This window comes from Oryx dammah, unplaced genomic scaffold (genome assembly GCF_014754425.2).
Source record: "Oryx dammah isolate SB20612 unplaced genomic scaffold, SCBI_Odam_1.1 HiC_scaffold_28, whole genome shotgun sequence".
NCBI classification, from domain to species: domain Eukaryota; kingdom Metazoa; phylum Chordata; class Mammalia; order Artiodactyla; family Bovidae; genus Oryx; species Oryx dammah.
In genome coordinates this window covers 23,588,836-23,612,962 of record NW_024070212.1, presented here as the reverse complement: position 1 = coordinate 23,612,962, position 24,127 = coordinate 23,588,836, and the positions used below count along the sequence as shown (strand labels likewise).

At 39.1% G+C, this 24,127-nt stretch overlaps 1 pseudogene; it reads right to left on the bottom strand.

The window, feature by feature from the left end:
- Positions 1-479: 479 nt before the first annotated feature.
- On the bottom strand, positions 480-1,228 carry LOC120856004 (annotated as a pseudogene).
- Between the last annotated feature and the right edge of the window lie 22,899 nt (positions 1,229-24,127).

Here is a 24,127-nt window from a genome sequence, read left to right as displayed (position 1 = left end):
TTTTGAGATGTTTATTCCACTTTAAACTGGCATCTGTTGATGAGAATTCTACCTTCCTACTGCCATTCCTTTGTAAGTAACCTGTTGTTTAGCAGGTTTTTGAGGGTTTTAATGCTCTACACCTATCTAGGTGTGGATTTATCGCTATTTATCCTGTTCAAAACTCTGTGATTCTTCAATCTATGGAATCATATCTTTCTTTAGTTCTGGAAAATTATATCCATTGTCTTTCCCAAAGTTTTCTCTTTACTCTTTCTGTTGTTTCCTTCTGAAATTTGAAAAAAAAAACAAACACCAAAATTTCAATTCTTCTTTCTTCGTTGTCTCTTAATTTCCTCTATCCCATTATCCTTTCCCTGCTGATTTTCTGTGTGATGCCCTTAGATTTACTTTCTAAAGCACAGGTTTTTATCTTTATCTGTAGAGTTTTTTTTTTTTTTAATGTCAGATTTTTATCTATTTGTTACTCTTAGAACATCTCATTTTTGACTGGACTCAGACTTAGAAGCTGTCAGAGAGGATAGCCTCCGTCCCTTTGCAATCTGTTCCTGCTGTTTTTCTTTGGCTATCTTCATTCTCTTGGCCAAAAGGTTAGTATATTCTGCAGTTTAGTATATTCTGCAGCCTCGTCTTTATTTTTCTTAGTATGCTGTTTCTTCAGAGCAATTCCGCCCGCGTTTGTGTTGCAGAAATCGTGGAGTCTCGAGACACTGAATCTTGGGTCCTAGGCTTCTTACCTTCTTTGTCTAGGGGCTTTTGCACAACATCCTGGCAGACATCATCTTTTTTAGAGATTGAACGTTTTGGGATTCTGCTAGCTCTTTTGGGATCAAGGCAACGAGGCACTGTAGTATCAGTGAGTCCAGGAATATTCTTCTCCCCTTTTTTCATGATACCAAATTGAGAACACTCAGATTGGCATCCACAATGCAACCCCGTACAGATTTGCACTTTCTCTCGCCAGTCCTCCTTGGTCTGTAACAGGAATGACCCTTACTCAGCGGCGGGCAGCTCGGCCATGGGTCAGGACAACCTGCTTCACAGGGAAACCCTGCTTATCATTCCCATCACTGATCTGGACCACATAACCCTTCCATTCTTCAGCCAGTGCATCAGCAGCAACTTCTGTGCTCATATTCTTCTTGTAGAAAGAATGAAGTTTTCATTCACTGTCTACTTCAAAGAGCTTCTGGCAGCCAGTGGCCGGGAAAGAGATGTTCAGCTTCATTCGGAAGTGGCTGATAGCTTCCAAGGCACCACAATAAAGAATAGAGTTGTTATTTAAGCCATACATTCAGCGTTTCACATCAATGACTATAGTTCCCATTTATAGAAAATGATTTACTTATTTCTCATAATAATTTTTTCTTTCTTTAAAAAATATTCGTTTCTACTTTATGTTGCATCCATTCCTTGATATCTGTGACCATTTCAGATGTATTTATAATTCCCTTTTAGATTGTTATATTATCTCATTTTTGGTGTGCAGATTTCTTTTCTTGTAGGGTCTACTGTCTCTCCTGAATGCTAGTTTATTTAACCACGAGATTTGCAATTATACTTTAACATCATTTTCAGGCACAAAATACTTTCTACTGGAGTTTAGTATGTTTGGGGATGTGGAAATGCTTCTCTAAACTATTCTGCAGGAACCTTATGATTTCCCTGGACTCATTCCAGTTTTCAAGTTAATTTCTCATTTTGAGTAACTTTAACCATATGGTTCCATGAACATCATACCCACCTACTATATAAGCCTGGGTTTCCAGTTCTCATATATTTTCTACTTATGGTTCTAAGTGGATTCTAAACTTCTCTGTTGCTCTTTCCCTCCCTGGGCCAGACTCTTAAACTCTCCTCTTCCATGTACTTCTTTGTGAATTTCCTGTGAACCCCACAGCATTTGTACCTTTTCTTTAAGAAATTTTCTCATACTTTCTGAAAACTGGGGATTTTCATTTCTTGACTATATTTAATCACCCTTGCTGTATTTGAGAAGTGGGGAATTTGATGAGTTTGATGTGGGAGAGATTTTTCATCTCAGTCTGCCTGACTGATGAAAAGTTTGGACAAATTACTTAATTTCTCTGGACATTACATTCTTCAAATGTAAAACAGAGTGGACTGTACCTATTTTATAGAATCCATGTGTTATCAAAACAGAGTTGTATATTCAGAAATTCTTTTTTATTTTTAATATGAAAATTATTTAGTATGCCAGCAAATTTAGACTCTTTGGATAATAGTGTTCAATAACATAGTCACAAAAGTATATGATTATTTGTCCTGAACTTAGTAGTTTAGCATTCAAAGGACTTTATCAGTGTTGGGGAAATAAAAGAATGGCACAGTGAAGATGAGCTTGAGAATGAGAGACTGGAGAGGATCCTTTCACAAAATGTTGACATAATTAAGATTATAAATGGCATCCAAAACACAAAGAGAGTGTCTATTAATCTTATTTGAGAAAAAGTTCAATAATTCTGTTATTGTAATTATCATTTCTTATTTGTGTAAAGCATTTACTGATCAAGTAAATGTCAATGTCAATGTGCTGGACACTTTCTAAATTACTTCTAATCTCATTTACAGATGAGAGCTAAAGCTTTAAACTACTTCTGATAGAAAAAAAAAAAAAGTAAATACCATTGTCCTCAGAGTACATACCTGTGAAAACAAAGGTCCAGACAGTTCAGGTGACTGTATAAGGGCCCACTGTTACCAGAAAGGGCAGAACTACAAAGCACTCTGTGCATCTTTTATCACCCAGCTCCCTTCCCAAAGTAAATTTTTTTTTTATCACTTTGCCCCTATTTTCTGCGCTGTTTTTTATACACACCAAGTTTGAGATTTAAAAATGTTTCCAGAAAATAAATTACACTAATGTCTATACTTCTATTCTGACCCTGTTAGAACCATTCTGTTTTCTTATTTTTCTATTTTTTAAAATCATCTTTTGTATCATTACAATTAGTCTTTTTTCAATACACAGTTTTGAACTGGAAGTACTCATTTTACTTACCTACTCTATCTTTTGGTTAAGAGTCAACGCATACACTCAATCAGCTAATGTTTGCTGTTTACTACCCTGCAAAGATCTTAGAAGATTTTCTCACACTATATACAAAAATAAACTTAAAATTTATAAAAAACTTAAATGTAAGAGCAGACACCATAAAAATTCTAAAAGAAAAACACAGGCAGAATACTCTCTGACATAAATCATAGGAATATTTTTTTTGTATCTGTCTCATAAGGCAAAGGAAACAAAAGCAAAAACAAATAAATGGGACACAGTTAGACTTAAAAGCTTTTGCACAGCAAAGGAAACCACAGACAAAATGAAAAGACAGTCTACTGAATGGGGGAAAATATTTCTGCAAATAATATGACCAATGAGGGGTTAATATCTCAACCATGTAAACAGCTCATACAATATAATATCCCCCACCCCAAACAAAAGGAACCCGATTAAAAAAATGGACAGAAAACCTGAACTGACATTTTTCTAAAGAAGATATACAGGTGGCGACCAGGCACATGAAAAGATGTTCAACATCATTAATCGTCAGAGAAATGCAGATTGAATCACAAGGAGATATCACCTCACACCTGTCAAATTGGCTATCATCAAAAAGACCACAGATAACAAATGTTAGTGTGGATGTGGAGAAAAGAGAACTCTTCCATACTATCGGTAAGAATGTAAATTGATGTAGCCACTCTGGAGAACTTTCTTCAAAAAGCCGAAAAGAGAGCTACCTATGATCCAGCAATTCTACTCCTGGATATATATCCAGAGAAAATGAAAGCGCTAATTTGAAAAGATCCATGCACCCCAATGTTCATAGTAGCATTATTTACAACAGTGAAGATATAAAAGCAACCTAAGTGTCCATCAACAGATGGATAAAGAAGACATGGTTTATATATACTAGGCAATATTACTCAGTCATAAAAAAAGAATGAAATTTTTCCATTTGCAACAACATGGACGAACCTGGGAGGTATTATGTTATGCTTAGTGAAATAAGTAATGCAAATGCTGTGTGTTATCACTTATATTTGAAGTCTAAAAAATAAAACAGAAGAATGAATATAACACAATAGAAGCAGACTCAGTGACATAGAGAATCACTTCTCTACATCAATGGGAAGAGGGAAGTGAGAAAGGGCAAGATAGGGATATGAGTGCAGGTACAAATTGTACAAAATAAATAAGCTACAAGGATATATTGTACAGCACAGAGAACACAGTCAATAGTTTATAGTATCTTTAAATGGAGTATTATCTTAAAAAATTTGAATCATTATGTTGTACACCTGAGACTAATATTGTAAATCAACTATATCTCAATGGAACAAAAGGTCATGACCACCAGAGGTCTTAAGATATTTTTACAACCTCTTAACTTTGAAGCATATTGGAAAAATATTTTCTCTATCAAAATACATTACCCATGATCATAAGCAAAACAAGTACTATATTCAAATTCTGGCTTTGCCTGCTTACTAGCTGTGTGATCTTGGGCAAGTTGCTTAGTCTTTCTATTCCTTTTTTTCTTAGCTGTACCATGAAGATAATGGTAGTATCTGTGTATAGGGTTGCTCTAAAAATGATTTGGAATTTGTAAAGCACTGGAATGATGCTTTCTACATGCTGCTGCTGCTAAGTCACTTCAGTTGTATCCGACTCTGTGCGACCCCATAAACAGCAGCCCACCAGGCTCCCCTGTCCCGTCCCTGGGATTCTCCAGGCAAGAACACTGGAGTGGGTTGCCATTTCCTTCTCCAATGCATGAAAGTGAAAAGTGATAGTGAAGTTGCTCAGTCGTGTCCGACTCTTAGCGACCCCATGGACTGCAGCCTACCGGGCTCCTCCGTCCACAGAATTTTCCAGGCAAGAGTACTGGAGTGGGGTGCCACTGCCTTCTCCACTTTCTACATGTGTGTTTATTAAATAAAATGAATTAAAACTCTATCTTTCTAGACTTCAGTCACCAAATCTGTTAACGTCAGGGCTGGGTTTGGTGACCCTGAAGATTCTCTTCATGTTTTAAGTGCTTCAGTCTTTTGTTCACCATCATAAGTAGTCTAAATGGGCATCTACTGACCTACTTCTTCCAGGGGTAATCATAACAGCATCTCTCATTAATATGATTTAACAATCCAATTTACTTTGGATTCTAGTAAATCTAATTTTCAATTGTGTATGTAAGTACTAGAAGTTGGACAGAATTTACTTTTTCTTCAAAGAGAAATCTGAATATCATGTGGATACATTCTCTGAGTCAAAGCATTTTCCAACATATTTTGGTTTCAACTACCTAGATTTTTTCACTATTATTGTTAATTATTCATATGTTAAGAGATTACATATGTTATGATCTTTGGGGTTATTTAGGTAATACGGCATTCCATTAGTTGCATATAGGTTAAATAATTACTTCCCTCAGTATGTGCTATCACAGGCACAGACTGTTAGAGCTAGAGTGGACCGAGGGGACCATCTAGTATGATCATCTCACTTTACAGTTCAGGAAGTGAAGGCCAAGAAGAAGAGTGGCTTACCCAATCATACTGTTAGTTGACCAACTTAGGTCTAGAACTCTGGTGCTCTGACTGACAATGATGTTCTATCTATTAGCCAGAGGAATGACAGCTAAATTCATAATAACCTTGAGATACTATAGGATTCCAAAGTACCCTTGCCATAGCAAATAATAAAAATTAAACATTTCAGTAAAATTTTGGTATTAAAAATTTGGCTGTATTGAGATTTCCTGAAGATCAGTCATTCATATGCTGTACAATACAATTTCTTCCAATCAGTACATCTGATGATTAATCAGAACTTTGCTCTCTCAGTTCAGTCACTCAGTTGTGTCTGACTCTTTGTAACCCCATGGACTGTAGCAGTCCAGGCTTCCCTGTCCATCACCAACTCCCGGAGTTTACTCAAACTTACGTTCATCGAGTAGGTGATGCCATCCAACCATCCTCTGTCATCCCCTTCTCCTTCCACTTTCAATCGTTCCCAGCATCAGGGTCTTTTCAAATGAGTCAGTTCTTCGCATCAGGTGGCCAAAGTATTGGAGCTTCAGCTTCAGCATTCAGTCCTTCCAATGAATATTCAGGATTGATTTCCTTTAGGATTGACTGGTTGGATCTCCTTGCAGTCCACGGGACTCAAGAGTCTTCTCCAACACCACAGTTCAAAAGCATCAATTCTTCGGTGCTCAGCTTTCTTTATAGTCCAACTCTCCCATCCATACATGACTACTGGAAAAACCATAGCTTTGACTAGATGGATCTTTGCCTTTTAATATGCTGTCTACTTTGGTCATAACTTTTCTTCTAAGGAGCAAGTGTCTTTGCTCTCTAACTCTAGAAAATAGAACATTCAATGCAAAATTTTGATTTTTGGAGATTATGCTAAGTGCTAACATTAATAGATAAGAGATGTTAGTCTTAGATTCTTATTGATTTTGATAAACTACTTGAAAATCTTCACCATCATCACTAGTTGCATTTCTTGAGTGTTGGAAGTAGCTTAAAGCTTTATATTATCATAATACAATATCTAGTATTTCAAAGGAGTGTGAATACAAATGGAAAAAATGAGTCATCATGGTCACTTCGTTTTAAATTGAGGTGAATTCATAGGATACTAGGACATTTCAGGTGGCACAGTGGTAAAGAATCAGCCTGCCAGTGCACAAGATGCAGAAGACACAGGTTTTATCTCTGGGTCGGGAAGATCTCCTGGAGGAGGAAAAAGCATCACACTCCAGTACTGTTGCCTGGAAAATCCCACAGACAGCGGAGCCTGGGGACACATGCACAAAGGATATTAAGCTTAGTGAAAGCCAGTGCTTCTTCCTACTGGCAAGTGCACAGAAAGTGCAAGAAAATGAAATTTCAAGGAGGTAATTATGCATTATAAATAAAGGGAAGCATATTTTGGTAGAAGTAAGAGATTATTCAACTTTGCAGAGTAAATGGCACCCCACTCCAGCACTCTTGCCTGGAAAATCCCATAGACGGAGGAGCCTGGTGGGTCGCAGTCCATGCGGTCGCTAAGAGTTGGACAGGACTGAGTGACTTCACTTTCACTTTTTACTTTCATGCATTGGAGAAGGAAATGGCAACCCACTCCAGTGTTCTTGCCTGGAGAATCCCAGGGACGGGGGAGCCTGGTGGGCTGCCGTCTATGGGGTCGCACAGAGTCGGACACGACTGAAGCAACTTAGCAGCAGCAGCAGGAGTTTCAATATGGAAATAAGAATAAAAAAGCTAGAACAGAGGAAGCTTTCCTACAGGGAAAGAAACAGACAAGCAAACAGGCAATAGGAGACTTGGAACTGCAGAATAAAAACCTTGGGGGTATATCTGGAGAAAAAAATCCGATGCTAATGAATGTCTAAATCATCAAGATGGATGATTTTCTCTTTTCTCTTTAAAGATCTATGAAGAGTCTAAAATCTCTTTCTTTAAGCTACTCCAGTATCCAGATTAAAATTTCTTTTTCCTGTTCCACAAGAATCTCTGGTGCCCTAATTATCTCTAATCTCCTTTAGTGCTTGGTAGGTAAGCCCAAAGAATACTACCATCATAGAAACTGTAATGAAAGTAATGAAATCACTTTTATACTGATCACCATTCTTTCTCTGTCTCTTCCTTTCACTTGTACCCTCATTGTCAAAACTTTAAGAATGAAAATATTCACAGGCTAAGATGGCTATTCTCTTGAAGAAATTGTAGCAAGATGCATCTAAAAACTTTTTTTTCCTTCTTCTTTTTGCTACAAGAGAAACAAGTTTCAAGACTTGCTCAGTAATCACCTTGTAAAAATTACTATCCCAGGTTCTGGACTTTGGACTCAGTGGAAATCCACATGACTAGGCTGTGTGTGTGTGTGTCGCTTGAAGAGATTCTCAATTCTGGGAATAGAACAAATGACAACTACCGAACACCCGGAAGCATCAACCACGACCACTGGTCTGCTCTTTCCAAAGCCTGACTCCTCACGAATCAGAGTTTCCCCTTTTCCAGTCTGAAAGGTTAAACATATCTGTCTCTTCCCACTCCCAGCCAATCTGGCAGTCATTTGACTTGCCAGAGGGCCACAGTTTATTGGTGGTGAATCTGCTGGGCTGCTCCTGGGAGGTTTACCAATCCCTGGATCCCACTTCTCAGATGCTGCCACTGGAGGGGCTGGTGGCAAGACTGGTGGTGTTTGTACTCTTCAGTTATGCCTGGAGCCCTGGGTGTGCAGAGGGAAGGCAGAGGTGACCCCAGCAGTCCTCTCACAAAGGGTACCCTTGGGCACTGTCACTCCAGAAGTACTCACCCCCAGACTGCAGTTGTAGGCAAATGTGGAGGATAAAAATAAACTCAGCAATGGCAACATGTTTGTGCCAAGCCTCTGGGTGAGAGGACAAAGTGAAGCAGAAAAGTTCCTGTCTGAATTTATGAGTCTATCACCATTATTGTAGCACTGCCATCTGCAGATTCCCCTGCATCGCCCAGTGTGGAACACCTCCCTTTACCTGATGGACTAGGGATAGATATACAGACACAAGATAGACAGATACATGATCAGTTGCTCAGTCGTGTTCAACTCTTTGTGACCCCATGGGCTGTAGCCCACCAGGTTCCTCTGTCCATGGGATTTTCCATGTGAGAATGATGGAGTGGGTTGCCATTTTCTACTCCAGGGAATCTTCATGATCCAGGAATTGAACCTGTGTCTCCTGCATTTCTCGCTTCGGCAGGCAGATCCTTCACTACTGAGTCTCATGGGAAGCCCAGATAGATAGATAGATAGATAGAATGCAAAATAGATTTCTGTTAATAGAATGTGTTGCCATTTACCAGTTGTGTGATGACCTTGGGCAAGTCACTTAGGGTTTCTTTATTTCAGTTTTCTCTATTGAAAAATAGGAATAGTAATAATTTATGGTTTAAAATAGTGTTTCACTTTGGTCCAAGCTAGGAATGAGTTCATATTTGAAAATTAGTTAGAACAGTATCCAGAAAACAGCAAGCACTTAATAAGTATTATCTTTGTTACGTTTATTATTTAAATTGACTAATACTTTTAGCTTTCATAGCATTTGAGTTCAAAGGACCATGACTTACTCAACTAGGTATTCTCATTACTGAACATGATAATGTAAAACAGTAAGTTCCTCCCTAGTGCTATGCTTAATGGATTATATTTGCCTGTGATACAGAAACTTCTTTCACTATTTGGTCAGGTAAACATTATTATCTGACAGAACTAAGGAGTAAAGTGCTCCAAAGACAAGTTTTCAGTTGTTTGCATTCCTCAACTCTATCCCATATTTTCTGAAAATACATCACTTAAGTGCTTGGCCCCTTCAAAGAATTTATTTCCTCTGTCAGTCTGATTTTTTTTTCCTTCCCAACCAAAAAAAGCTTTGGAATTCTATCAGCACAGACTTGGGATACATATAGACCAAATATAGATTAAATAGAAATTTTCTTTTGAAATGCAAACACTTTTGCAAGTAGTAACACCAAACATCAGGAAGTATCAAGTGAATGTGGCCACAAGACTAGAAAAGGCCACAGGACTTGCAGTGGCCACCAGGACTGGAAAAGGTCAGTTTTCATTCCAATCTCAAAGCAAGACAATGCCAAAGAATATTCAAACTACTGCACAATTGCACTCATCTCACACACTAGCGGATAAGCGTCTGCCTGCAATGCGGGAGACCTGGGTTCAATCCCTGGGTTGGGAATATCCCCTGGAGAAGGAAACAGGCAACCCATGCCGGTACTCTTGTCTGGAAAATCCCATGCATGGAGAAGCCTGGTAGGCTACAGTCCATGCGGTTGCAAAGAGTTGGACATGACTGAGTGACTTCACTTTCACTTTCACAGGCTAGAAAAGTAATGCTCAAAATTCTCCAAGCCAGGCTTCAACAATACATGAACCGTGAACTTCCAGATGTTCAAGGTGGATTTAGAAAAGGCAGAGGAACCAGAGGTCAAATTCCCAACATCTGCTGGGTCATGGAAAAAGCAAGAGAGTTCCAGAAAAACATCTACTTCTGCTTTATTGACTACACCAAAGCCTTTGACTATGTGGATCACAACAAACTGTGGAAAATTCTTAAAGAGACAGAATATCAGACCACCTGATCTGCCTCCTGAGAAATCTGTATGCAGCTCAAGAAGCAACAGTTAGAACTGGACATGAAACAGCAGACAGGTTCGAAATTGGGATAGGAGTATATCAAAACTGTATATTGTCACCCTGCTTATTTAACTTATATGTAGAGTACATCATTCAAAATGCCAAAATGCTGGGCTGGATGAAGCACAAGCTGGAATCAAGATTGCCAGGAGAAATATCAATAACCTCAGATATGCAGACGACACCACCCTTATGGCAGAAAGCAAAGAACTAAAGAGCCCCTTGAAGAAAGTGAAACAGGAGAGTGGAAAAGTTGGCTTAAAACTCAACATTCAGAAAACTAAGATCATGGTATCCAGCCCCATCACTTCATGGCAAATAGATGGGGAAACAATGGAAACAGTGACAGACTTTATTTTCTTGGGCTCCAAAATCACTGTAAGATGGTGACTGCAGCCATGAAATCAAAGGACACTTGCTTCTTGGAAGAAAAGCTATGACCAACCTAGGTAGCATATTAAAAAGCAGAGACATTACTTTGCCAACAAAGGTCCATCTAGTCAAAGCTATGGTTTTTCCAGTAGTCATGTATGGATGGGAGAGTTGGAGTATAAAGAAAGCTGAGCGCCAAAGAATTGCTGATTTTGAACTATGGTGTTGAAGACTCTTGAGAGTCCCTTGGATTGCAAGGAGGTCAAACCAGTCAATCCTGAAGGAAATCAATCCTGAGTATTCACTGGAAGGACTGATGCTGTAGCTGAAACTCTAATACTTTGGCCACCTGATGTGAAGAATTGATTGATTGGAAAAGACTGATTCTGGAAGAGACTGAAGGCGGAAGGAGAAGGGGACAACAGAGGATGAGATGGTTGGATGGCATCACTGACTCCATGGACGTGAGTCTGAGCAAGCTCTGGGAGCTGGTGATGGACAGGGAAGCCTGGAGTGCTGCAGTCCATGGGGTCACAAAGAGTGGGACATGACTACGTGACTGAACTGAACTGATCTTGTGAATAAGTTTACCAGATCTCTTTTTTAGATAGACAAGCCTTGTTAGGGGAATGTGATGTGCACGTGTGTGTGTGTGTAAGAGAAAGAGAGCTGTGACGGGAGGGGAGCAGGCAACAGCACTAGCCTCCTGATTCCAAAGAATGGCACATCTTCTCCTTTCTGTGATCATTTTCACAGCACCACCACCCCTCTGCCAACAAGTGATAATAATGGAATATTTTTAAAAAATGGAAGATTTTTTTCTCTATTGGAAGCTAACTGTGGATGCTCTGGGGGCCTCTCTGCCTTACTAAACTTGGGTGTAGTGCAATCGTAACCCTGGCACAACCAGAAGGTTCTAGGGAAGAGGTGAGCTTCCCTGGCTTCTATTCATGCCATTTTTCTGCTCTCAAGCAGGGATGTGAAGCACGGTACAGTGGCGCCCTAAGGACTGGAGTCGGAGCCAGAGAGCTGCTTTCAGTTTATACTGCCATATGCTGATTATGGCAGTGTTTATTTCCCTATAGTATTGCTAACACTGGATATCCTCGTCTAAGCTTGCTTTTATTAGCTTGGGGGCATGGGCTTGGGGGGACTGGAACCTTACTGTTTTAACTAACATTTCTTAGACATCCTGGTGAGAGTGAACATTTTTAGTATGTCTATTGGTCATTTTTATTTCTTCTTTTTTGACTTGTCAGTTCATATGCTTAACCCCCTTTTCTACTGTTGTTATCATGGTATTGCTATATCCAAATCTGAATTTGTTATCCTTGGTAGTTTCCTCCATGGTAGAGATAAAGTTGCATTCTCACCAAAAGCTCTTTTGTCAGAAAGATTATCTAACAATTGGGACAGGCCTTTGATTATAAGAAAGTGCTGGGTATGACTTTCTATTGATTGTCTGTTTTACAACTCTTCAGTAGCAAGGGTAACCACGAAAACTTTTGCCCAGTAGAGATGCAAATAATTACTGACTGGTAGAATACATGACTAAAAGGTTTATAGACTTGTTAGACATTAACCATTTTGTATCTAACCCATCAACTTATTAAATTGCCTGTGTATACTCAGATTCTCAAATAAGCATAAGACCAATTTTAGGATCTTACTGTTCCCTCGTTAACTAACCAATTAAATAAAATCTTTGACATATGTTCATTTTATATTTGTCTGGAAGTTATGAGTTTATATCTTTTCAAAAATTATACTTTAATACCATTGGCTTTGACAATTTTTTTCCAACTCTGTTACCATTCATTGCTTTTAGTGAGTACAAAGGAGTTTTAATGTTTATATTCCTAGAATTAGAAAAGACAGATGTTGACCCTTTCTATACCCTAGTAACTCATTTTGGTTTAAGTTTAAAATTGAAAACTCAAAAGAAAATCCAGCTCCTGGTTCTCCTTTTTGACTGAAAGTACAGGGTTCCTTCCCATGAAGCCTGCCAGGACTCACAAACCTAACATTTTCTGTTTCCAGGTGGCTGCGGTGGAGTTTTTACAGCCCCACTTTCCATCTCACTCAGCTTAATTTTAATGGCTGCCTCTTTCCGGGGGTCTTAGTGAACTGTTCCAGGAAGGGTTATAACCTACATTAAATAATAATCATTAAAAAAGAAAGATAGGGAAAATAAATTCCTTCTGTTTACACATCGGAACCAAAGGTCATTGTGAATGGGCTTCTTGGCCGATTTGAGAAAGACGTTAGTTACCCTCATAATTTTTTGCCTGGGTTTCTGCAATAGCCTCCCAAGTGCTGTCTCAGCCCCACATTCCACTCCTTCCCACTCCTCGCAACCACCAGCAAATACATTCCCCATATATCACTGATTTGATTTCATTCAGAGGTAAACGTCATCATTTCATTCCCCTCATTAAAACCCTCAGTGGCTCCTCTCATCCTGTGGGGCTGTAATGAAAGCCCCTGCCTATGACTAACACGGCCCTTCAGCTTCCATCTTCCTGTAACCTTTCAGACTTACCGTAAGTGGCATCTGCTCACACTCGTTTCATTCTAGTTGTTCTGGTTTACAACCTCTGAATGTCCCTAGCTGACACCTCCATGCTGTCAAGTAGGCTTACTTTTATCCAGGATGCCTTATCCCTCTCCAGTTAATTCTGACTTGTCTCCTAAGACTTTGCTCCAGCTCCATCTTCTCCTGCAGGCATGACCTAATATCCTCTCCCTGCCTGAGTTAGATGCTTTTTTGAATCTAACTCAGCCAATGAACAGTTCTAGCCAATGAACAGTCCTACTGTAGCCCTTAATACACTGCTTTATAGTCATTACTTTTATTCTGCATCATTTTCAGGGGGGAAGTTTTACCCCTTTTTGTATCCTTAGGACTTATCCCATTGGATTAATGTGGAGAATTCTCAAAAAAATTTGAATGTATGACCTCATCTTATGACTTACACCCTTTTGCAACAAAGAAGTTCCATAAGAACTGTATAGGAAATTTTAGACATCTTTAAAGTACCCTAAATTATCAAACTGAGAGTTTTTCAAATGTGAAAGAATTTCCAATCACCCCATTGTCATTAAAAATCTGTTCTCTGAGTGCTGTCTGAGCCTCTCACTGTATATAGTGCTTCCAATGAAGTCATAAGATAGAGGTACAGAATATTTGACAAATCTGCTTGTGTAAAGTACGTCAGAGAGGAGGCAGTATCTTGGATTTCTCTTAAATCCCTCACAGAACCTAATATATAGCTAACCATTTACCAAGAGCTCGGTAGATAACTTGGTGTTCGATTGGCTGTTTGAAATATACACAGTCAGTGCTGCCAAGAAACTCCCATACTAATTTATTAAGTGGTGACAAGTTAGTGGTACAATAGGGAAAATTGGGGATTATATCATAGCAGCATAGCATGGTAATTTGGGGGCATCTTACTGGCAGTCATTTTGTCCATAGACTGTATTCAAGAGAACGGGCCATTTCATCTGCCTCATTTATTCAATAACATCCACTACTAAAGTTTTAAACCTTTTTTTTTTTTCCAGTTTTTTTCTACCTGACATTATATTAGCATCAACATATAGTTAGTTATACAACAATGACGCACCCCCTCAGCTTTAATCTGTCTCTTAAACTACAGGCTGTACTTCCAACTACGGAACATCTAGACTTGGATGTTCGGCAAGTATACCACATGCCCAGATATGAGCTCACTGTCTCATCCTTCTCCTCAAACCTTTCCCTACGTCACTGGCCACTAAGTTCTCTGCTATTCACTAATTTGTGATTGTGGGTAAATGATTTAAGCTCTCTAACTTTGGTTTTTATTATCTGTAAAATTATATAACATTAAGTTTCTACCCCATGGAGAAGGCAATGGCACCCCACTCCAGTACTCTTGCCTGAAACTCCCATGGACGGAGAAGCCTGGTGGGCTACAGTCCATAGGGTCGCTGAGGGTCGGACACGACTGAGTGACTTCACTTTCACTTTTCACTTTCCTGCATTGGAGAAGGAAATGGCAACCCACTCCAGCATTCTTGCCTGGAGAATCCCAGGGACGGGGGAGCCTGGTGGGCTGCTGTCTATGGGGTCACACAGAGTCGGACACGACTGAAGCGACTTAGCAGTGGCAGCAAGTTTCTACCTCATAGAGTTGTTGTAAGGATTAAATGAGTTATCATATGTAAAGCATGTAGAATGGTTCCTGGCACATTCTAACTCTCAGAGAGTGAGTATTTACTGGCATTATTTTTCTTACTCAGCCTCAAGACTTCAAAATGTCTGAGTTGTCCTTACTACCACTCCCTTCTTTACCTCCAATTCCATGGTCCTTAATCCTTATACATTCTCCTTTGTATTGATTCTATCTCTTGTGTTAATTATCCTATTTCCAGTCAGGAAAATAGACACTGCTACAGCTGTATATCTATCAGAGAGGCTATTAGTCAGTTAATTGGTTTCAGCAGGTAATGAAAGAGCTGAGAAGAAAAGCAGAGACATTTAACATTTAACAAGAGTGGAAAACCACAGTCACGTATAGGGCTAGAAAGACAATGGGACAGCCTGGCTTCCTCCCCTTCTCAATCTCTAGTTTTTCTCTAGTTTCTCTCCACTACCTCTGCTTTTCGTTTTTCTCCAGCACCTCTGCTTTATGTTCAGTCAGTTCAGTTCAGTTGCTCAGTCGTGTCCAACTCTGCAACCCCACGGACTGCAGCACGCCACACTGCCCTGTCTATCACCAACTCTCAGAGCCGGCTCCAACTCATGTCCATCGAGTCAGTGATGCCATCCAACCATCTCATCCTCTGTCGTCACCTTTCTCCTTCTGCCTTCAATCTTTCCCAGCATCAGGGTCTTCGCTTCAGCATCAGTCCTTCCAATGAACATTCAGGATTGCTTTACATTACAAGGAACTAACTTTCTTCCTGGTCTCACTTGAGGACTAGCTTCCATATGGTTTTGGCCAAGAGGAAGGGACAGTTATTGAGCCCCGTCAGCTCCTCTCATTCTCTCTCCTGCCCTTGTTTAGACTGTCGGACCTGTGCCTAGACTGTGTGTATAGTCTCCTCAGTGGCTTTCCTGGCATCAGCTTCTTCCTACCGTAGTACCTACTTCAGAGCTCCTCCAAGGCTTTCCTACTGTGAAACAATTCCATGCATGTCATTCTGACTTACAAGCTTTGGTTTGCTTTGCATTTTCCATAGGATAAAGCTTAACTTTTCTAAAGAAAAGGCATATATGAGCTTTCATTCTCAGAATCCAAGTTAACGTAAATCAAAAAAGGTTGAATAGAAGCTCTTTTTTATAGTTTAACCTAAAATCTCTCTGGCTATATCTGCCATCATTCTATGGTACAGGCAATAGAAATTTACAGCAGTCCTTTTCTGGTTCCTTAAACTGCCTTGGAAAACAATTTTTTCTTTCAAGAAATATCACCTTTGGAGCTTTTCCATAGGCCTCTGAAGTTAGTTTTCCCTTCCCTCTGTGCTCCGCGGCATCACTCCCTAACTTGTTCTAGCACCTTTGCTGTCACTTCAAATTGTCTGCTTTCTTGCCCGTCAACTCAAATTATGTTCCTCCACGTACATGCCTTCTGAGCACACTGAACAAAACTTCATGGGATCCCAACAAATATTAAATAAACTATTAACACTGCATATATTCATTTAGCTCGAATCTGCCTGATGGAATGATTTTATGTGGGCTCCAACTGGAGTCCTGTGAACACTGCTGTGTCAGCAATAGCATCCTTTCATTTTTGTCAGACCTCATAGGCTGTTTTATTTTACCAGATCTTCCAGTCAATGTAGTCTACACACTATGAATGGAAAATCAATCTGAAGATTATTTTGAGTCCATCGTTTAAAATTAGAGTTTTCTCTTTTGCATCCTTTCCAATTTTCTGACCCATAAATTCTCAAGATACACCTGGCCATGAAAACATAGTCACTGCACTCTAGGGTGTCCTAAGCCCTTGGCTGATGAATCTAAAATATTTCTGGTATGATGTTTGTCAAGAAGCAGAAAATTTCTTTGATATGGTAATAGAGTCTAAAATCAGTTCCACCTTTTGGGCTTGTAACATTTCGCCAGAGTCCTCTGAAGTAAAATGTTCATGCTGCTATAGCATTTGACAGTTAACTTTTCTTTTTCAAAGGAGGAACTGACATTTGTCACAAAGGAACAGGGAGTGTTTCAGTAATTTCATTCTAGCTCACTGTACCTAGTTTGGATGCAACCCCCAAAGCTGAGAGCATGACCTGCAATCTCATTTAAATTGTGAATAATCCAAGCAGACCCATGGGGCTCCTTGTGCCTTGGAAGGGTTTGTTGGAAATGTCATTTGAAAGTGAGTTAAAACTGGATTGATTCACAAAGAATAACTTATCTAAGCCTTTTAATAAATGAATGCATGGAAGTTTTAGGCACAGAAGGGATAAATCCTACCTTTGGGACCAAGTCTAAAAGCAGTTCCTACCTTGCTCCAATTGCTGATCCATGACTATATGTCTATAATATGATGTAGTAAGTGTTACAATAGAAGAACAACCAACACAAAGCAAGAGCAGCTTAAGGTATGGTAGAGTTGGGGATGGGAGAGACAGGATGCGTGTCAAATGATACAAACAACTAAGATCTTCTAAGATAAGACACATATCAAGCAAAGATTTGGGAAGTAGTACCATCTTTTGGTTGGGATACTAGGGTTAATGAGATGATTTTATCAGAGGTGATTTATCCCATTTTAATCAAAACAATAAGTCAGGTATGGCAGCCAGAAGTATGCCTGGTCTGGCTTCTTCCTTGTTTTCCCTTGCCCTGTCTGGAAATATCCCAACTAGAGAGTGAAATGAATATTGGCAGCAGTGATGACATTTTTAAAAATATACCTTTATCTTATGAAGACCTTGAAGGAAACAGCGTGCGTGTGTGTATAATTTTTAGTCACTAAGTTGTGTCTGACTCTGTGACCCCACGGACTGTAGTCCACCAGACTCTGCTATCTATGGGATTTCCCAGGCAAGAATACTGGAGTGAGTTGTCATTTCCTTCTCCAGGGGATCTTTCCGACCCAAGGATGGAACCTGCATCTCCTGCTTGGCGGGTGGATTCTTTACCACTGAGCCACCATGGGAAGCCCATATGTATATATGTGTGTGTGTGTGTGTATACATATACACATATACATGTCTGTATCTTTAATAACTTAAACAATTCTCAGGGTAGGAACATTATATTATTCATTTTTATACTAGGATTCTTGCACAGTGCCTGACCCTAAAATATGATGACATTCAAAATATGCCTGTGTAAAGTAAAATTAAAAAAAAAAATATGCTTGTGGAATAAATTATTGGATGGGGAATGTGTGGAAATCATACACGCAGGGTGAATTTTAAAATAAGCTTCTTCCTTGCTCTGATTTCTGGTATGACCAAAAAATGGATGAAAGATGTGAGGAAAAAAAGTTTCTTAGATTCTTCCTTGGACTGGCTATGACCTATGTTACTTCTTGTAGGACAAACACAGGTAAAGGATGTCTAAATTACAAATGTGCACATTTAGCTAGGGTATCAAGAACTCAGTACTTAAAGAGGCAGCATTCAAGAAAAGCTGGTTTGATAGCAATGAATGGATCTATTTCAAGAAGATGAAAGCAGGAATGCCAGGGACAGTGCTGACCATATACAGATAAAAAGGACTAGTTCAGAAGCTAAGAGTCAGATTCCCATTGAGGCCAACCATTCATACACAGTTTGGGAGCAGGTACCCTAAGGGACCAAACCAGACTAGGCAGAACTGTGAAGACCAGCCACTAACTCATGATTAATGCGGTCTCTATCTACATAAGTGCTTCTCACTCCTATTCATATCAAGACACACATAGAAAAGGATAATGTAAGTGTTACAACTCATAACTAGAAATGGTTGGAAGCTCTGTTCTATTCAGGTCCTCATGAAGTTTGTCTTTGGAGTCTTAGGTAGTCAATCATCGGTTCTGCATGTATTAGGTAATTAAAGCTGCTAGGTTTATGGAAAACAATTTCTTTGAACTTATGTTTCACTGAAATATTATTTGTGGTAGACGTGAAACAAACTCAGTTAATGTCAGAACAAATTGTAATTGCTACTAAATGCAATCATCCATGTTAGGCAGAGAACATGCTTGACTGCTTTAGGAAAAAGACTCTATGAATTGAGTTTTCACCCATCCTTTTCTATTAATTTCTGTTTGCCATAATCACTAGTTAATATTTATCAAATTTTCATGGCAGACAAAGTTCTAGCCTGGCATTAACTGTAATAAAACACTGAGAAAGCCACGGCCCTACTATGTCAGTACTTTCTAAACAATGTCTACAAATGTGGGGGGAAAAGCACTCTCATTTTTAATTAAAAGTATTATATTATGATAATTAAAGCCATATTACAAGTCTAGACATTTTCTATTTTAGTTATTCGGTTAATTCTTTTCCAATATAAGTAAATTTACTGAGTCTTAAATATGTAACTCAAATGCCAAGAGTACTGCCAGGAGTATTTCTATGAGTTAAGTACTATTGTTAGCCTCATTTTACAAAGTTAAGGCTAACAATAGTCCTCAAAATCACATAGCTAAGGAATGGCAGAGCCCTGACCCAAATTCATATTTCTCTAGTTCCAAAGCCCTTATTTTTACTAGGCCATATTGAGTTCTCAGTTCAGTTCTGTTGCTCAGTCGTGTCCAACTCTTTGCAACCCCAGGATCACAGCACATCAGGCTTCCCTGTTCATCACCAACTCCCAGAGCTTACTCAAACTCATGTCCGTTGAGTCAGTGATACCATCCAACCATCTCATCCTCTGTTGTCCCCTTTCTCCTTCTGCCTTCAATCTTTCCCAGCATTAGGGTCTTTTCCAATGAGTCAGTTCTTCACATTAGGTGGCCAAAGTACTGGAGTTTCAGCTTCAGCATCGGTCCTTCCAATGAATATTCAGAACTGATTTTCTTTAGGATTGACTGGTTGCATCTCCTTGCAGTCCAAGGGACTCTCAAGAGTCTTCTCCAACACCACAGTTCAAAAGCATCAATTCTTTGGCTCTCAGCTTTCTTTGTAGTCCAACTCTCACATCCATACTTGACTACTGGAGAAACCATAGCTTTGACTAGATGGACCTTTGTTGGCAAAGTAATGTCTCTACTTTTTAATATACTGTCTAAGTTGGTGATAGCTTTTCTTCCAAGGAGCAAGTGTCTTTTAATTTCACGGCTGCAGTCACCATCAGCAGTGATTTTGGGGCCCCAAAAAATAGTCAGCCACTGTTCCCATTGCTTTCTCATCTATTTGCCATGAAGTGATGGGACCAGATGCCAAGATCTTAGTTTTCTAAATGTTGAGTTTTTAAGCCAACTTTTTCACTCTCCTCTTTCACTTTCATCAAGAGGCTCTTTAGCTCTTCTTCGCTTTCTGCCATAAGGGTGTTGTCATCTGCATATCTGAGGTTATTGATATTTCTCACGGCAATCTTAATTCTAGCTTGTGCTTCATTCATCCTGGCATTTTGCATGATATACTCTGCATATAAGTTAAATAAGCAGAGTGACAATATACAGCCTTGATGTACTCCTTTCCCGATTTGGAACCAGTCTATTGTTCCATGTACAGTTCTAACTGTTGCTTCTTGACCTGAATACAGATTTCTCAGAAGGCAGAAATTAAACTGGATTCTTTCAATAAAATCAATTTCACTTAACACCCAACAAATACATATTAAGCATCTAATATGGACAAGACACCATGCTAGCTTATTTAAGTATGAAGATGAAAAAGAAATGGCCCCTGTAAAGTTTTATGGGGTCTGGAAACTTATTCAAGTTGGAGACCATCTTTAAGAGAAAAAGAACAGATAAAACAATAATATATATGATAAAGCATTTGATGGAGATCCATAAAATATACCATGGAAAGTTAGGAGGAAGTGGCCCTGGGGGAAATCCAGAAGTTTTCACATTGGAGCTGATCGTGAAGCCTGGATAGAAGTTGGCTAGAGACAGAAAGGTAGAAGGCCATTCTGGCAGAGGAAACTATTAGATAAGCCTTAAGAGATATGCCAGAGACAGGGCATCACTGGAGAACTACAAGCAATTCACTCTATTTGAGGCTGAGACTTTGTATCTGGATAGGATGGTGGAATGATGAAAAACCAGGCTAAAACAAGGAGGCAGTCAGAGGCTAAATAAGGGGAAGATATTAAGGAGTGTAGATGTGGTCTTTTAGGCAGTAGGGATTGACTGAAGACTTTTGATTCAGGCCTCAGATTTTTATTTTGAGGTATAGGCTTGTCAAAGATGGAGCAGAGTGGGACAGGGCTGGAGCAAGAGTGATAAATAATGATGATCAGAACTCAGGGATGGAAAAGAGAGGATTGAAAAGAGAGAAAGCATTTTACATACAAACAATGGAAAAAGGAAGGTAATAAATAATATTCTAAGTGCTCATCCTAATCAATAGAGTAAATGTTCATACTTCTAACATGGCAAGTTATATAAATAAGCATTTTTAAAGAGAAAAATAAAATGTGTTTTTTACTTATAAATTAATATGCAAATTCATAATAAATGTAAAAGAAGATATCAAAAAAAGAAAAGAAAAAGAGAATTAAGAGAAGGATAAATATAGCTTTTTCATTGATTAGCTAAGCAGATAAGAGAGGAAAGGACCTAGGTTGATTCCCACATTTTTGTCTCAGGTAGATAGCCAAATGCCAGAGCCATAGAAGAGGAGGAAAGGTTTGGGCAGGGAGAAGACTATCTTCCTTCTTTCCTTTAAAAATTAATTTTTATTGGAATATAATTGATTTACAATGTCATGTTAATTCCTGCTGTACAGGAAAATGAATGATATATATATGGCCCCTCTTTTTTAGATTCTATTCTGATTCAGGTCATTACACAGTACTGAGTAGAGTTCTCTGTGCTATATAGTAGGTTCTTATTGATTATCTATTTTATATAGACCATCTTCTTTGATCAGTCTTGACTACTGAGTATGAGGATCTGGAGGGTATTCAGATAGAAAAGTCTAGCAGCAGTTTACATATGTCATTGGAAAGATTTGGCCTGGAGGTTTAGATTTAGTAACGTTATTTGAAATAGTGTGGATGCTCATGCCAGGGTTTGTCTGTAGAGTGTGAACAGAAGAAGGTAGAGGGCAGAGCTGTGGGAGAAACAGGCACTGGACAGTGTGGAGGTAAAAGAATCCACAGAAGAGTCTGGGAAGACAGTACTTCTCATTTCTTAAATATTACCTGATTTTGTTAGTATCTTTGAATAATCACAAACAAAATTTCAAATTTTCACTTTAAGAATCTCTACCCAAATTCTTATAAGGCTGTCCCCACTTCACTGAACATATTTGAACCTGCTGCCTTCCCTTTCTACACTTATTCAGTAGTCCCTAACCATGAGTGTTCATTAGAATCACAAGGAGAACTTAAACAAACAACAAACAATGAAATTAGTGCCTTAGACATGAAATTCTGATTTCTGGACTCTGGATGGGCCCCAGGGCAACAACAATTCTTCAAGTGTCTGCAGAGAATTTTAATGTGCAGCCAGTGTTGAGAACCTTAGGTGATCATGTCCAATCCCACCAATCTGAGCAACACTGTAAACTAAGGATTTCTAATTTCACACCTCCAGCCTCAACTGCTTTCCTGTGTTCAAACAAATATATATTTACTGTTTGATATTTTCATTTATAACAGGTATTTCAAAATGGCATGTTCAAAATAGCATTTGTGGTTTCTCCTGCACACCTGTTTCTCTCCCAGTGTTCCCCATCTCAATAAATAGCATCATTTACTCACTCAGGCCCTGAACCCAGGAGTCATACTTAATTACGATTTTCCCCTCACATTCCATTTCTAATCCATCAGCAAGTCTGCTTGCTTTACCTTTCAAATGTTCCCTGACTCCTTCCATCTCTCACCATCTCAAACACTGTAAGTTGGTTCCAAGTCACCACGACTCCCTGTCCAGAGGATTGTAGGAACTCCTAAACTGTCTTCCAACTCTTGTTCTTCTTCCCTTGAGATCAACTGTACACACAGCTGCTAAAGTGTGGTAGCCCTAGTTATGATTCAGTTTAAAAACCATGGCTAGAAATAAGATAAACAAGTTGCTAGTAGAAAGTCTTATCTTCATGTACCCAGAGACTGAGGCCTTCCCAGTTTACCTGGCAAGGCCAGCTCTTGGCCTAGACTTGACACTTTTCCAGCCTGCTTCACCTCTCAGAGCCTTCTAAGTTCCCATTATAGCCTGACATCCAACCCATTTCCCATTTCCCAATTCTACACATCAGCTGCTCTCTGATATTTGAACTGCCTCTTACAGCCTGGAAATAGGACCAAATACTTTTCCATTCATCTAGGGACTTGCTTAAACTAGTGGTTCCTCAGTTGCTTCCCACACTGCCTTCTGCCTTTTACTGAGCCCCAGAGTACTTCAAGGCTGATCTGAAAAAGTCAGGCAGTAGCCTAAATTAAATCATTTAAGAGTGATTCAATAAGGCCTCTTAATTGAAGATGCTAAAGATGTGTCAGCTTGCTCTGCTGCCTGAAAGTCTCACAGAAAGTCTTCTGGGGAGAGGTGGAAGGGAGGAAGAGAGTTAGTGGCTGTTAAAAGGTGTATCAGTCAAGTTTCTCCAGAGAAATAGAACCAGTAATGTGTGTATGTGTGGAGGGAGGGGGTTGGGAGAGAGAAAGAGATAAAATTTGGAGGCAGAAAGGTAGAGACAAGGAGATATAGAAAGAAAGAGAAAGAGATTTAAGAAATCTGCTTCCATCATTGTAGAAGCTGCCAAGTCTAAAGATACAAGGTAGGCCAACAGACTGAAGACCCTGGGAAGAGTTAACATTAGCTCAAGTCCATAGACAGCCTGCTGGCAAACATCCTTCCTCCTTAGGCAAGGTCAACCTTTCTCTATTAAGGCCTTCGACCAATAGAATGAGGCCTTCTCTTATTATGGAAAGTGATTTTTTTTTTAATTGAAAGGCTACTGATTTAAATGTTAATATCATCTAAAAGTACTTTCACAGACATCTAGAATAATGTTTGATCAAACAACTGGGTACTATGGCATAGCCAAGTTGACATATAAAATTAACCATCACAAATGGTATAAATGTCATGTGGAAGGGGTAACCCATCATGCAAATATTTTCTATACAAATTATATTGTTCCTATTTAAAGCAGTAAAAGCTCTTCAAGTACTTTCTGTTACTTTTTATTTTCCTCAAAGATGCTTTTTATAGTAATATATATATATAGGTACATTATAAAGAACTTTGATTGTGATAAAAGTAACTCATGCTTCACATGTAAATAAGAGAGTAGACGATTCAAAACAGAGGTGCTAATAACATTTCAGAAGTTGCTTTCTAGGTATTATGGTCAGTTTGTTTCAAAAGCACCTTAGAAGAAAGTTGTTGGAGGACATAGGAGGTATTATGGCTATCC